General features: G+C 41.3%; 1 non-coding gene across 1 annotated transcript; it reads right to left on the reverse strand.

The window, feature by feature from the left end:
- Positions 1-16,674: 16,674 nt before the first annotated feature.
- On the reverse strand, positions 16,675-16,793 carry LOC145411775 (5S ribosomal RNA). The gene has a single exon (XR_013899476.1). It is a non-coding gene; the product is annotated as a 5S ribosomal RNA (ribosomal RNA).
- Between the last annotated feature and the right edge of the window lie 439 nt (positions 16,794-17,232).

Genomic DNA, 17,232 nt, shown 5'->3' on the forward strand with positions numbered 1-17,232 from the left:
TTTTCAGGCGATATTCTCACGCTCACTTGAATAAATAATGGCAGTAAGTATGTACAGTGCATTCTAGGGGTGTAAACGTGTGTAATGTAAGTGGGAAAATATAATTGGAGTGAATAAATAAAGTAGATGATGAAACACGAGTGTTTGAGATCGTGGTTGCTACGTGAATAGGCGCTAGCATATCGCTAAATGCCCTCGTAATGAATGAAAATAATTGAAAACCTTCACAGTGGTGGAGGAAAGGTTCTATGTAAATGGGAAAATAATTGGAAAGTGATAAAACAATTCGGTATGTTGAAATACGAGTCATAGCGAGTGCGCTTACTAAGCTGATGTGCGCTAAACTTATGCTGCATGTCATCATAATGAATGAAAACATCTGAAAACACTTACAAACAGTTGTAATTGGTAAATTGTCATTGAAACAGAAGTATACAAGTAGAAAAAATGATAGGTTGACTCATACCAGAAACTTAGCATATAGCATGTTACGACTCGGACCTAACTCGCTATGCTCGCGCGATGGTACTATGCTTATTTTTCCTATATATGTGTCTGAAATCCATTATATTGTTACTGTTATTGTTTATTAGTTCAAATTCAATAAATGTAGAGGTGTTGTGTGTTGTTTGTCCCATTATTCCTTACCATAGAAAACGTAAACGCATATCCAGCCCATTACAGAATACGATACCTGCGGGGGGAAACCGCACCTGTACAGACCACTTATAGACCGCAGGGACCACTTTCTTCATGATTTTCAATCGTTTCTCGACCTAAGCGGAAGTTTTAGAAGAAAAAAAATTTTTCCCAAAAGGCTCGGGACTGGGGGATGTTATAGGTGCGGAAAGGCTCGGGACGTGATGGGTTAAACATTTATTAATCAAGGCTACCTAGTGGAAACATAAATTAAATTACAAGGAAAACTAGAAGAAATAAAAACAAAACATGGCCAACATAAATGACGTTAGCAAGAATGAACATCTTCCACACAATCGTGAAGACAAAGATTTCCACACAGTGCTGACACATAAATTGCCCACGATAGGTACAAGTGAACAACAAGTCAGTGTATATAGTTAATACTGTATATAGTGTATATTTATTTTTTATATAAAATAACAAAATATGGGGCTATATAATATCATTTTCAGTACTATCTGTGCAATATGAACTAAATCTTAAAAAAGGGTCCCAAGGGAATTAGCCAGCAATTATGCAACCTCAAACAACACCGAAAAAGCGTAGACAAACGAAGAAAAACAAACTATAGAAAATGAATACATACAAAAAAAAAAAAGAAGTAAAAAAGAAAGAAATACAGTAAGATCACATAATAAACAAATGAAAATAAGCGTAAGTGTTACTACAAATGCCAAAATACCACATAAACTACAAACAAAAAAGCAAATTAGTGTTCTCCACAAGCAAGTGGCATGGCACATCATCACATAAACTCCTTCTATAAGTGAAATAAAAAGCAAATTGTTGTCTCCACGAGCCAGTGGCATGTCACATCATCACTATCATCGACCGCAGCATGACCGGATTCAATGTCAGGACCGCAATTATTACAATTATGTAACTACAAACGATATGTAACAATTATGTAACAACAAACGATTGCATTATATTACACCTCCTACAATTATGTAACGACAAACGATATGTAACAATTATGTAACGACAAGAGATTGCATTATGTTACACTTGCTACAATTATGTAATTACAAACAATATGTAACAATTATGTAACAGTTGCATTAACAAGATGTAACTTTTATGTAACTTTAACTACAATTATAAGGCCAACACAATTATGTAACAGTTGCATTAACAAAATGTAACTACAATTATAAGGCCAACACAAACATGTAAAAGTTGTATTAACAAAATGTAACTACAATTATAAGGCCAACACAATTATGCATTACTCCAATATTATGTAACAATTCATACAATATTACAATTATTACTACAGTGTTACTACAATATTATGTAACAAGTCATACAATAATCATATTGTATTTGTTCAATTATGTATACAACTTGTTTAACATATAATATTACTGAACCATTACAATATTAACATGAATACTTTATGTATACAATATTATAATCAATATTATGTACTAATAGATTAGCATATGTCAATGATAATTACTGTCGGAGGACCTCCAGTGCGTGACCGAGCAGTGTCAGGACTCCATATTATAATTATAAATCATAATAGATAGATAGATAGATAGATAGATAGATAGACAGATAGAAGCAGCAAGTCAGAGGATGAGACAGGTATTGTGTCTGCGAGAATCGAGCAATGCTAATCATGCTTACACACTCTAACTCAAGGAATGCTTGGTAGGCACACGACAGCGCCTCATGACCATACACACACATACACACATACTCACACACTGGCTTCTAGAACATTTCAACAACAGTGTAACACACGTGACACGACCCCTGCTACACCAGAATTTAGGAAGCAGAGCTCAGGAGACTGGCCATAGAACCGGCAGGTAGTAGGGAGAAGGAGCCTAGCAACATGGGCGAGAGGGTGAAAGAGAGAGAGAGAGAGAGAGAGAGAAAGAATGAGCAAGACAGAGAGGTAGCTCGCGGGACTCTATACTTCACTCGTGTGTGAGACACTTTGTTAATATTTCCAAGACAAATAAAAATAGTCCCATACTCATCTTTACCTCTCCTGTCATTGCATGACAAAAGTGAACGAAGATTGACTACTTACCAAACTACTCAAGTATAACAACCGCTCGTCCACGAGTCTAATATATGTATAACTGATCCACAAAGCTTCCCTACAAGTTTTTACAAAGTTATATTGTGAGATGTGAGGTAGGTGAGGGTGAGGCAGGGTGAGGGTGAGGGTGAGGCAAAGTGAAAGTGAGAGAGGGTCAGTGAGAGGCAGAATGTGAGTGAAAGAGGGACATCACAATAATCAAGGAACCATGAAATAAAAACCACTGCGATTTTCAGTAGTTCAATATTTACTGCAAATGGCTGGTACAGTCGCCACAAGAAGTGATGGCAGAGTTTCAGATTGATTCGGTCACTCTGCGCTGCCAAACATTCAATGAAAATAAGTGATTGTAAGATAAAAACTATGTGCCTTCATCACGTCATATCAAATAAAATATATATCACACTAAAAATTATGTAAAATGAGTAACATGAGGCAATGATATTAGAAGTTAACACTTAGACACGTTTCCCGATTTGAATGAATGTGTAATGTATTACCTCGCGCGTGGTACGTAGTATAACCCCGTGTCCCTGATGTATTTGCTTCCCAGGATTTCAAATACAAATGCTCTGGTTTCGAAGACCAGTTAAGGAAAATTCTTGTGATTGCAATACACTACCTTATTTTCAAATGCTATGGTGATGATATAGCAAAAATAAGGATCCCAGAACAACGAAATTGTTGTTCGTAATACTAGTGATACCCTACCTGCGGCAAAAGCAAGACCATTCTGCCTTTTATTCCTTGTCTTCATGCTTATAACAATTATAAGTAGCTACTTTATTCTCAGTGATACAAACTTATTTTCAGTTGTAAGGAGGTTTGACAGATTTTACCCATTTCTCTTACATTAGGAAATAAAGTGGACTAAAACATGAGTTTACGAGTATAAACTACGTTATGAGTATACAGTAAATACACATTACTTAACTCTTTCATGGCCGGGACACTATTGTTTTATTGTAGTTAACATCAGACGATCTTCAGCCAAGAGCGAGTCACAGAAGCCTGAGATGTGTTTTTCTCCCTCTTTTCCCTCATCTCTGTCCTATGTCTCTCTATCCATCCTTCAACTTTCTATCTATCTATCTATCTATTGCCAGACGCCTCAATCCCGTTTGGGGTGGTCACAAACAAATCGCCTCCAAGTCGCCCTGTCCCCCGCCATTTCACTGCCCTGCTCCCAACTCACACCCTCCTCTCTCATATACCTCTCCACCCCATCCATCCATCTCATCCTCGGCCTCCCCCTCCCTCTTTCCCCCTCCAACTCACTCACATACACTCTCTTCGTCAGTCTTTCACCCTCCATCCTCTCCACATGGCCAAACCACCTCAGTGTGTTTCTCATAACGCTTCCTATCACATCCACATCAACACCACAACGCTCCTTTATATCCTCATTCGTCAGCCTGTCTCTCCATGTGACTCCACAGGCTCCTCTTAAATAACTCATTTCCACTGCTCTCACTCTTGACTTGTGTCCTTCCAACAACGTCCAAGCTTCACTTCCGTACGTTAGAGTTGGTATCACAATACTATCATGTAGTAACTTTTTCACTTCCATGCTCACTTCCCTGTTTCTTATCACTGCTTTCAAAGAACCAGCAACCTTTCTTCCCTGCTGTACCCTTTCAAGCACTTCACCCTCCAAACCTCCATCCTTACTCATCACTCTACCCAAGTACTTAAACGTACTCACATTTTCCAATTCCTCACCATCCAACCTCGCTGTACATTCACTGACTTCACCTCTCTCAAAGACCATCACTTTACTCTTCCCTACATTCACCTTTTGATTCCGTTTCTTACACACTCTCTCAAACTCATCCACCAAGCCTTGCAGCTCCCCTTCGTCTTCACTAAACAACACAGTATCATCTGCAAACAACAGTACAGGGAGTTTCCAAACACTATCCTCTCTCACCAGGGCCACTCCAACATCCACTACCCTACGTTGTACCTCTTTTATTAACCCATCCATGTACAGATTGAACAACCATGGAGACATGACACATCCCTGTTTCAACCCAACCTTCAAAGAGAAAAATTCACTTAGTTCACCATCCACACGCACTGCAGCCTTCGCACCATTGTACATACTCTTCACAGCATTCAACAACTTCCCATCTACTCCATATATTCTTAACACTTTCCACAATCCTAGTCTATCCACCCTGTCATATGCTTTCTACAAATCCATGAAAGCCGCATACAACTTCTTTCCCTTCTCTAGAAACTTTTCCACTAAAGATCTGAGAATGAATATCTGATCTACACAACCTCTTCCCTTCCTAAAGCCTCCCTGTTCTTCTCCAACTAATTTCTCTGTTCTTTCTCTAACTCTGTCAATAAGTATCCTACCATACACTTTTCCTATTATACTATCTATCTATCTATCTATTGCCAGACGCCTCAATCCCGTTTGGGGTGGCCACAAACAAATCGCCTCCAAGTCGCCCTGTCCCCCGCCATTTCACTGCCCTGCTCCCAACTCACACCCTCCTCTCTCATATACCTCTCCACCCCATCCCTCCATCTCATCCTCGGCCTCCCCCTCCCTCTTCCCCCCTCCACCTCACTCACATACACTCTCTTCGTCAGTCTTTCGCCCTCCATCCTCTCCACATGGCCAAACCACCTCAGTGTGTTCCTCATAACGCTTCCTATCACATCCACATCCACACCACAACGCTCCTTTATATCCTCATTCGTCAGCCTGTCTCTCCACGTGACTCCACAGGCTCCTCTTAAATAACTCATTTCCACTGCTCTCACTCTTGACTTGTGTCCTTCCAACAATGTCCAAGCTTCACTTCCGTACGTTAGAGTTGGTATCACAATACTGTCATGTAGTAACTTCTTATACTAAGAAGACAAATGCCCCTATGATTACCACACACTTCTTTTTCCCCTTTTCCTTTGTACAAGGGAATAATTATACCTGACTTCCAATCCTCCGGGACTCTACCTTCCTCCCAGGCCACTCTGCACATCTTCCACATCCATTCTACTACTATCTCTCCCCCATGCTTCAGCATTTCACCACACACTCCTTCAATTCCTGGGGCTTTCCCTGATTTAACTTTCTTCATTGCTTCCACAACTTCTATCCTACTGATTTCTTCCTGTCTTCTCACCTCCCTCCTTCTCCCAGCCATTCCCCAGCCACTTATACTCACATTACTTCCATCCTCCACGTTCAACAATTCTTTAAAGTGTTCTCTCCATCTGCTCACTTTTTCTCCCTTCTCCACTAGTAATCTACCATTTTTATCTTTCACTCCCCTGCTAACTTCACTTCCACCCTGTCTTACTCTCTTCACCTCTCTCCAGAACATTTTCTTACAGTCCCTCCACTTTACACTCAAATTCCTTCCAAATTCCTCATCCACTCTCTTCTTACTCTCTCTTACTAATCTTTTCACCTCTCTCTTTCTTTCTACATATAACTCTCTCTTCCGCCTCTCAACCTCTTCCACGCCCCTATTTCTCATCCATTCATTGTATGCTTTCTTCTTTTGTGCCACAGCCTGTTTCACCTCTTCAGTCCACCACGCTGTTCCTTGCACCCCTCTCCGTCTTCTCTTCCTTCCACACACCACATCATATGCTGCACATATTTCTTATGTAAATATTCTACACACACCTTCCACGTCCCCCATCTGCTCCAATTCATATTTGCCCAATCGTTCCTCCACTTCTCTCTTATACTCTGCCTTTTTCTCATCCTCTTGTAACCTTTCCACTCTCCTTGCAACTACTCCTTCCTCTCGTCTTTCCCTTCTTCTATTCCTCCATCTTACTTGAACTTTAATTCTGGCCACCACCAAGTAGTGGTCAGAAAGTCCACTCCCCCAACCTCTATAAACTCTTGCATCCAATATACATCTTCGCATCCTTTCATCCACACACACTTTCAACTTTCTACTTCCCATTAATTCTTTTTTCTTCTCTTTATGCTTTCTCTTCTTTCCTTCATTTCATCCTCTTGCTTGCCCTCCTTTCTTTCCTTCTCACATCGTCCTCGTCTTCCTTTCCCTCTCTTCTGTTCCCCCTCAAGTGCTATCATTTTTCTCTCCTCTCGAGCAGATTCCTTTTTCTTTCACTGTTTCCTCTCCAAAGTTTCTCGCTTTTCCCCTCCATTTTTTTTTCTTACGCTTATCTTTCTTCCTTCTCAATGTATTTTATTTTTCCTTCTTAGTAGTTTTCTCCTTTCCTTCTTGATACCTCTCTCCTGGCGTTTATTCCTACTCCTCCCTTATTCCTTTTCTTCCTTCATCTTTCCTCTTCCTTCCTCTATTGAGAATCTTGTTCCTCTACTTTAGTTTATTGCTTCTGTCCTATTCTCTTCACTTCCTTCATTATTTCTTTCTAACAACTGTTCTCTCTCTCTCTCTCTCTCTCTCTCTCTCTCTCTCTCTCTCTCCTATATTTGTCTTAATAGTTCATTTTTCCCCTCCTTTCTTCTCTAAATCCTCCTCCGTTCACATCCTTCTTTATGACATCTCTCATCTCCTTTATTCCTCCTCTGCATTCCTTCCTTCCCCAGCTTCTAATTTCATTTTCTCTCTAATAAATTTGTCCCCTTCCTTCACGCTTCCTTTCCCAATGTTCCCTTTCTTCCTTCAATCATCATATTATTTACTTTCCTTTTATTTTCTTCTGTATTCTTATTTCCCGCCCCCTTTATCTTCCTACCTCCAGTTATTTTTCTTTTCCTTGTCTGAATTCCTCCTTCCTTTACTCCTCTGTCCTTTTCTTCACTCCTCATATTTCCCTCCTCCCTTTCCCTCCTTCCCACATTTATCTTCTTTCCTTTTTTCCTTCTTTCCTTCCTTCTGCCGTTTCCCTTCTAACTAAATCCTCCTTTTTTCGCTCTCTTTTCCTCTCTCTCACTCTCTTTCCCTTCTTCCTGGTTCCCCTTCATCCCCCGGTAAATCACCCTGCCTCTAAACCACGTCCCCTATCTCGAGTCCCATATTTCACCCTTTCCCTCCTGTCCGCAAGTCTCCCCAGCCTCGTGCTTTTGTGGTTTTATGTTCCTTCCTGCGCCTGGGTCCTGTCTCTTCCAACTTCTCGTGTTTTTACTTATTCACTGTCCTATAGCTGACAACCTCGACAGAACCGGTAGTCTGTTTCTGTTGGCTTTCCTCTGTACTCCTTGGCATTCATTTCTCCTCCAACCTTCTATATTTCCTCCTTTCTCTCCCTGTTTCTTTCCTCCTCTTCATCCCCATCTTCACCCCAACCATTTCCTTATCTTTTTTTTTTTTTTTTTTTTTTTTTTTGAGAGAGAGAGAGAGAGAGAGAATACGAACGAAGGTTCCCTGTACTGAGTAGGAGAGGTCTCGTTCCCTTTATCATTTAGTCATGATTGCTCCACTAGTCGATCCCCTCCTCATCTCTCTCTCTCTCTCTCTCTCTCTTCCTTATACCAGTAAAGTGTGTTTTGTGACAGCGCGACGAGCGAGCGAGCATTTGTACTATGGGTCACAAAAGTATCGGTGCTCAATATGCGAACATTTGGCAACACAGAACGAAGGTCACTGAAATATTAGTGTCCGACCTACCACACGTTGGTAGCCCTGATGTCTGGAGGTGTCATGAATAACCAAGTAGCAATATCCTCTTGCAAACATAGCAAATGTTATGTTTATATAAAATATGTTAATACACAGTGAGACATTGGTAATTTACAACAGTTGTTCAAATGTTTTCGACAAGCGTCGGACCCCTTGTACACCGACACTTTTGTGGCCCACAGCACGTACCCTTATCATCATAATCTTATCATGGCGTGAACTTTCAACATTTCTGGTGAGGTAGTTTAACAATAACAGAAGAATAATTGAGCTCAAATATTTATCTTCTCTCATTATCTCTCACACTCACGCATCCCCCCCACACACACACACTGAGGCAGGCACGAGCGCACACGCGCACAATCAACATTTGAAAGTGAACAACGGCTCATACCTCGCATGTGCCACTTTCATAGTACTTTAAATCGATTTCATAATGGAGCATGTCCATTGAAGCCCTCGATGCATTCCCTTGGAAAGCTGGGATTCCAAGGGGATTGTTTTGTCTTATGAGTAAATATATGTCTTAAACCAAAATTCACTGAATGTATCTACTACCTGGGAATGGAATCTCTTCTCTATCTCACACAGTAGGAAGTTATTAGCCTTTGAAAATCCTAGCTGTCGGGCCGTGTTGTGTCGGGCCGGGCCGGGTCGTGCTGGACCGCTCATTTCTCAGCTGAATGTAAACATCGCTTCGCTGATCACGCTCACTCGTGATAATCTCGAAAAATTGTACTATACTTCTCAAATTTCTTCAACGTTAGTACGATGATGTTCGCTTTTTTGACGAATGAAGAAGTGAAGGAACGCTGTGGGATGGATGTGGATCTGGTTGAGAAGATTAGGAGAAATACACTGAGGTGGTTTGGACATGTGAAGAGAATGGAGAATGAAAGACTGACTAAGAGGGTGTATGTAGGTGAGGTGGAGGGAGGGAGAGGGAGAGGTAGACCGAGGATGAGGTGGAGGGATGGAGTTGAGAGGTATATGAGGGAGGGGGGGGGTGAGTTGAGGGGAGGGGAGTCAAATGGTGGGTGACAGAGCGACTTGGAGGCGTTTTCTCTGCGGCCACCCTTTGCGGGATTAGGGCGTCGGGCTATAGATAGATAGATAGATAGATAATACGATGATGTGTTTTTAGGTAGCTGGCCAAACAGAAAGAGAGTTACAGGTTTTGGAAAGTAGGATAACAATTTAATCAAAAACACCTTGTCTGTGGTGAATCAATTACATTGTAATCAGGCTACTAGCAAACGATTTTTAAAAATCTGCAGAAAGGAAAATATAAAAGCCAAAAGAAACCCATCCAGTTCAAAAGCCCCCAATACTGAATATAGTCGTCTGTGGGTAACATGAACTAGCCAAAAAGGACGCCATCAAACTCAATATTTTAATCCAGTACACGACTGAAGGCCACTCCTAAGCTGAACAGAATCGTCCGACAGTGCCAGGAATAAAATAATGTCTCCTTCATATCAAATTTCAAGCTCTGTGGACAATCAAGAAGATTCACGAAACTCTTCTCTTTACGAATATCGTAAGTGATGCAAGAAACACACACCAAACGAAGCCAATAAATATAGAGTTCCAGGACTTCACCCCCGTTCCCCAGACCCCATCCCTCATTCTTCTCCCATCACCTCACACTCACCCTTTAACTCCACTCTCTCGTCTAACCCTCTTCCCACCATTTCCGAATCTCTTCTCCTGACACCGCCATCTGTCACCCTCCTCATCCATCAGCACTCACTCTATTCGTCACACATCCATCTTATTCCCCCACCCGCCTTCGCCCGACTCTCATCTCTCACTCACTTACTCCTCATCCTCTCCACTCTCCCCCATCAACCGTCATCTACCCTCACCCCTACCCATCTCACCCCTCCTTCACACTATCTGTCACCCAGCTCCTCCCCCAAAATTTTCCTCATCCACCCGCCTTCAGCAACATCCGTCGCCTTCCTTCATCCCTCCCTCCGCCTCCTCTCTTTCCCACCGCAACACAGTTTCCCATTGCGTCCTTCATCTCATACCCACCACGATAATCTCGCTCCAGTATATTCCATTGTCGGGTATTCTCCTTTTATCGTAATTCCCGTTTGCTGAAATTCCCGTAGACTTTGGAAATTTATTGACATTGCCTTGAGCTTCCGGTATTTGGTTTGAATTTCACAGTTCCAATATGAATCTTACAACAATCTTTTAAACTTCTCGTGGTACAACCCTATTAATTTGTTTCAGCTTATGACTCAGTTCTACTGGGAGCGATGTATAAAACTAAGAATGTTAATACTGTTACCACTAATGCTCTCAGAATTAGAATAACTCCAGTATATTACTGTACGAGTAACTAATACCAGATGTGTTTATTCGTATAATATTCAGTTATAGAAACATGAGACTATTAATACTGGTACCGTTACCCTTCTCATAGTCTGGACAACTCTAGTATCTTATTACAAATATCTTAATACAGTATATTTCCCCAGACGAGGGAAAGTGTGGAGGTTTGGTTTCCGAAAGTACGCCGCGTTTCCGTCGCTCCACCCAGTAAGAAGGGGTACAATAGCAATCTTCACATCACACTGTTATATGGCTGTGTGGTTACCACCCAGCTTTGTAAATAGTTTCATGGGTTACGGGAAACCAATAGGTTTATCACTTGGTGCTGAGTCACGTGAAACGAAAAGAAGAGTAATAAAAGTCATCGAAATGATGAGAGATACAAATATAGACGTGTAGAAAGAGGGGAGGCCAGACACAGAGATAGAATGATAAAAGTGATGGAAGAAGTAGGCAGCACTACATCAGGTGGGTGGATGATGGTCCCCACCACCTAACACCAAATAACCCACAGTCAATATATATATATATATATATATATATATATATATATATATATATATATATATATATATATATATATATATATATATATATATATATATATATAAAACCCACAGTCAATATATATAGAGAGAGAGAGAGAGAGAGAGAGAGAGAGAGAGTATTGGCTTAGCGCTACCCGTGTTCTTTGTTTTACCAATCAGCACAACTTAATTTACATTCCATGCGAAGCTGCTCATGCTGCTGCTGCTGCTGCTGCCGACTCAGTTAATTCGAGTTCGAGCAGTAGCTTGTGTAAATATTCTTACTACCTAAAATCCCATCTGACAACTCGTTTTCTAAGACTAGAAGTTCGGTGAAGTACTTGTAAAATTTTTCCAGTTTCTCTCCCTGCATACCATGGTCAGCTTAAGCAGTTTTTGCTCAGTTTAGACTAAACTCTGTGGACGGGATCAAGGGAAAGCAAGGATGAAAGGATGTGAGCCATGTGTCAAAGGTCAAGGTAACAGGACAGGATCGAATGCTTGGCCATATTGCTCAATAAGAGTTTATTCAATCTGGCCCAAACATGGTGGAAGGGCTGAAGGGTAAGTTATATTGAAGATATCTGATTCTGAGAACAATAGGACAAATTTCAAGGTCACTGAGTGACTGACTTATGTTAGCTCAAGGTTTTGTTTTCTTCATATTATTATTATTTTTTTTCAAATTTAAGTTTAACTTGTTGAAGGGTTGAGGGTAAGGCTGAATAAATCAGTTTGAATGTGAGTACAATCGGTCAAAAGTCAAGTTAACAGGACAAAGTCAAATATTCGTTTCTTACATCATTTGTTTGGTACGGGTGTTGCACTCTGAGTGGTTCCTCTTGTTTTCATTTTCCATGTACTTTAATTCAGCTGCGTAAGTCTTACAAGGTGGATTGTTAAAGATACGATAATGTATGCTTATATTAACTCCGCTAAAAGCTGACTCTCGAGCTGAATCATTGACTAGTGGCAACAAGAACAAAAATAATGAGTCATCCGAGTGAGTGGGTTAAAAAATACACTACATTTGTATAACACCGATATGAAACAACCATCGATTTTAATATCCATTACATTCATTCTCTCTCTCTCTCTCTCTCTCTGTTTCTCTTCCTAGATTGTAATATCGATAACCAATCATTCTCTCTCTCTCTCTCTCTCTCTCTCTCTCTCTCACTAAGAAAGAAATCCAGGACGCCCTTAAGTTTCCCTGATCCTCGTACTTTCACCGTTCCTGACCCCTTCCCCCATTCAGTTATAATCTTTCGCTCCTACCATCTTCCCTCCTTCTCTCTCCTCTCCTTCCCTACACCCTCTTTCTCTCTCTCTTCTCCTTCCCTCCTCCTTCTCTTTCCTCTGCCTTTTTCAATTTCCTCATCCTCCCGTCTTCCTTCCGTCTCTCCTTTAATTTCTCTTCCAACTTTCTTTCCATCTTTTCTTACCATCACCCTCATCCTTTTTCTTCCTCCTCTTTCTAATTTCTCCTGACACTCTTTTCTTACTTCTATCTCTTCTTGCTCCTTTCTTTACCTCCAATTATCTCCCTTTCCGCCCACCGTCATCCACTCTTTCAGTCATTTTCTCTTCTTTCTTCAACCACCATACAATTCCCTCATTTATTATACTGTATTTGCCTCCATCAATCATTATTTAGTCTCCCTTCCCTCATCCTTTCCTTTTTCCTTCAATCCACACTTCTCAGTCTTCACCTTTCTTTATTTTTTTTTCACCCCTCCTTTCTTCCTTCCCTTATTCTCCCATTTCCACCTTCATAACCTCCTCTTCATCTCCGCAAAATGTCCATCTCACACTCTTTCTGTCACTCCTCTCCGCTATCCTGTCCCTCCACGTCGCTCGCCCTCTCCATCCCTCCTGTCTTATGCTCCCGTCACGTTCAGACACACCGTTCCCGACCTCCTGCTCCTCCTCCTCCTCTATCTGTATAGGCTACGTTCTCTCTCTCTCTCTCTCTCTCTCTAACATATTCTACTCCTCTGTAATGTCTTCATGCTCTGTTTCTTTAGCATACATACATGACAGTTTTGTATTAGAGCCAGCACGTCCAGCTTTATATTTATCTCCGCCAAGGAGGTTATGTTTTACCCCTGCTTTGGTTTGTCTGTTTGGCTGTCTGTCTGCTAGCAGAATCACTCAAAATGTTATGAACGGGTTTTGAAATTTTGTGGAAAGTTGGCCATGAACCAAGAAACCAGTCATTAAAGTTTGGGGGAGGATCCGTAATCGAATCAGGAGTATCCCGCACATTATCTCCAAAAGTTTTCAATGAATTTCAATGAAATTTTGTGGAAATTTGGGCCCTGGACCAAGAAAAAAATGAGTACATATGGAGGAGGATCCGGATCCGTTATCCACGGATCTGGATCCATTATCCACGGATCGGGATGCGGGTTTACTCAAAAGTTATGAACGGATATTGATGATATTTGTGAAATGGTGGGCCATGGGCCAAGGAAAAAATGTTTAATTTTGGGGCCGATCTGGCTCTGGAGTATTCCGCACAATATCTCCAAAATTTCTCAATGAAGTTTAATGAAATTTGTGGAAAGGTGGGTCATGGACCAAGAAAGAATTGATTAAATTCGGGGGCTGATCCGGATCCGGATCCTATATCCACGGATCCGGATCCGGGTCCTTTTTAATGGCAATGGCACTGGCAGAGGTATGCGCCCTCTGAACGATTTTTAGTTAAAAGTATGAAGGCTTCCCTACATGTACACCCTCTCAAAAAAGTATCGGCACTCTTACAGCACGTATCATTCTGAAACATGGATGAAGCATTGTGATATATGGGGCATCCTGTAATTATTAGTGCAGATATTATATTTCGTAATTATTAGAACTCAAACTTGCAGAAAGTTTCACTTACTGGGTGGTATATGTTTTGAGGCACCTAGACTCAAGTGTGCCTGCAGAAGTTGCTCATTTTCACAACTACCGTACCCAACGGTGCCGATACTTTTTTGGGGGAGTGAACATGTTATATCTCTTACTAGTGCATTTTGTTTTTACCAACTTATTTTCTAACATTGTAAGGCTTGTCTGACACGCTCTGCTTTAAAAAACTTGTCCGACTGTAGGTGGAATACTGCTGTAGAGCTGACCTTCGCGAAATTTACTAATTTAAGGTTTCGCTGTTTTGGATGTGTTATGTTATTATGTTATTCCATTCTATTCTCATTACCTTATTCACTGCCGCTTTCATAATCAGGATCTATCTATCTATATACCTAGGCTGCTTCCCCCAAGGAAAGGGAGGTAGCCGAGACAGGATGACACTTCCAATTTTCTCATCCACTCATACACATTCATTCACATCTTAGCCCCAAAAGGTAGAAGGGACAGATCCTCATCGCACCACACTGCACGAGGGTCAACTGCGCAGTGCAATCAGTGACATCAGCAGCAGGGCCCGACAGCAGAGCTGGTTTACCCCTGCCACATCATAATAGACCCATCCCCTTACCCGCACCTGACCTGATCAGCTGATCAGACAAATCCGGAGAATATCCCCTCAGGGCTGCGTCATCATTTATTCATTCACAATTTCTCTCCATTCATTTCTATCACGCACAGCCACTCTTCCTTGCTCAACAGACATCCCTTTCTCATCCAACACTCTCTTTACACTGTCCATCCATCCTATTCGTGGTCTTCCTCTCAGCCTTACACCTCTCACATCAGACCTAGTTATCTAGTTCACCAATCACTCATTATCCATTCTCTCCATATGCCCAAACCATCACAACACCCTCTGCTCAACTCGATCAGCCATCTCCCGCACAACTCCAGTTCTCCTTCGCACTTCGTCATATCTCACTCGACCCATACGCGTCACTCCACACATACTTCTCAGACACCTCATCTCCATTACATTCAAACTTTTCCTTTCTGCTACACCCATATTCCATGTTTCAGCCCCATACAATGCGGTCGGTACAATAACACCCTCATACAGCCTTCTCTTTACATCCATTCTAAGCGAATTACATTTAAACACTTTTCATTCCTCCCAGCACCTTTCCTACTTCATGCATTCTAAACTTCACTTCTGCATCTATTCTTCCATCCACAGCAACATGTGACCTTAAATTCTTAAAACACTCGGCCTCCTCAAGCAACTCACCATGCAAAACTATATTCATCCCCCTACCATCTACCAACCTCGTCCACTTCATCACATTACACTTATTCTCATTTACTTTCAATTTCCTCCTATCACACACGCTTCCAAACCCCTCTACCAACTGTCTCAATCTCTCCTCTGAATCAGCCACCAGTGCAGTATCATCTGCAAACAGCAGCTGATTCAGATTCCACTCTCTACCATCAAGGTTCACCAGACTCAGACCTCCACCTAAAATTCTTGCATTCACCTCCCTTACAACACTATCCATATAAATATTAAACAACCAAGGTGACATCACACATCCCTGCCGCAGCCCCACTCTCACGGGAAACCAATCACTCACAGTATTTCCCACTCGTACACACGCTCTACTATTTACATAAAAACTTATCACTCCTTTTAGTAACCTTCCATCAAGTCCATACAATCTTAAAACAGTCCACAAAGCCTCCCTATCAATTCTATCTTACACTTTCTCTAAATCCATGAACGCCCAAAACACATCCTTATCTTTCGCTAAATACTTTTCACACACCTGTCTCACAGCAAACACCTGATCCATGCATCCTCTCCCTCTCCTAAAGCCACACTGCTCATTACCAATCACTCCCTCTGTACCCTCTCTAACTCCCTTAATTAACACTCTACCATACACCTTACCTACAACACTCAACAGACTTATACCCTTAACGACCCTTGTGCAGTCGATTGGCACAAGTCTTGGTCCTTACTTCTTGAGCTATTCAGGCTGCAAGAGGACAGCATGATGATGTGTTAGTGTCCAGGTCAACGTATGCGTGGGACTTGAAATGGCACCATTATAGTACCAAATGAGGGCAGCTAAAGGGACAGATTGATCCCTTCAATTTGATGACGTCTGTTTGGCTTTATTTTTGCTACTTCCAAAAATTTTCATTTAAATTATGGGAACATCTTGTCACTGAGGAGGTTTATGAAGGCTATAGCACACCCACACAGTTTGAAAAGCTTCCCCTAAACTGAGTAACCAGAGTCTAGCAGCAGCAAGAATATAATGTCAAACGCGTCAAAAGACTGAAAGATTTAAAGTTTCCCATTGTGTTGAATATGATAAAAAAATATATATATACATTCGTGCGATGTGGAAGTGTGAAGTTTGTTGAGCATAGAGTTTAATAGGATGTGCTAAAATGGTATACCTAAACATTCATTCATTCATTGCCAGACGCCATGTATCCCAAATGGGGTGGCCGAGGGCTTAGAGTTAATTGTTTTACAGGGAGGGGCACTAATCCTCCACCAACCCCACTTGACACGTAGGGATGCCAACAGCATCTGGTGTTCCCAGGCGGTCACCCATCCAAGTATTAACCAGACCCAACGTTGCTTAACTTCGCTGATCGGACGGGAAGCGGTGTACTCAACGTGGCATGGCCGTTAAACAAAAACAATATATATGACCAACCTCCAGATAAAGCTGGCACAACAACAACAAGGATGGAGAGATGATGATGATCAAGCAGATTATGATGATGATAATGATAATCATGATGTGAATGATGACTGATGATAAAGATAAAAATAATAACGGTGACAATTATTATGTGTGGAACCACTATGGGCATATCCTGGGGAATCTTTCAGCAGCCAGAGATCGTCTTTATAAAGAATCTTAGCCAATTTCTACGACTGACAAGTCACTACTGCAGGTAATTATAATCATGATAAATTTGGTTTTTTATCATTTCAGCATTACATATATTTTTGTTTTGAAGTGTCCGTTTGCCTTAAGGGTAAAGATCAAAGCATAAGCAAGAATTTTAATACAAATTGAGGTAAAGATAATTTATAAATACAGATCCTTGTTCTGTAGTAATACCC

This window comes from Coenobita brevimanus, chromosome 90 (assembly GCF_032717465.1).
Source record: "Coenobita brevimanus isolate Jiangsu-jjx chromosome 90, ASM3271746v2, whole genome shotgun sequence".
NCBI classification, from domain to species: Eukaryota; Metazoa; Arthropoda; class Malacostraca; order Decapoda; family Coenobitidae; genus Coenobita; species Coenobita brevimanus.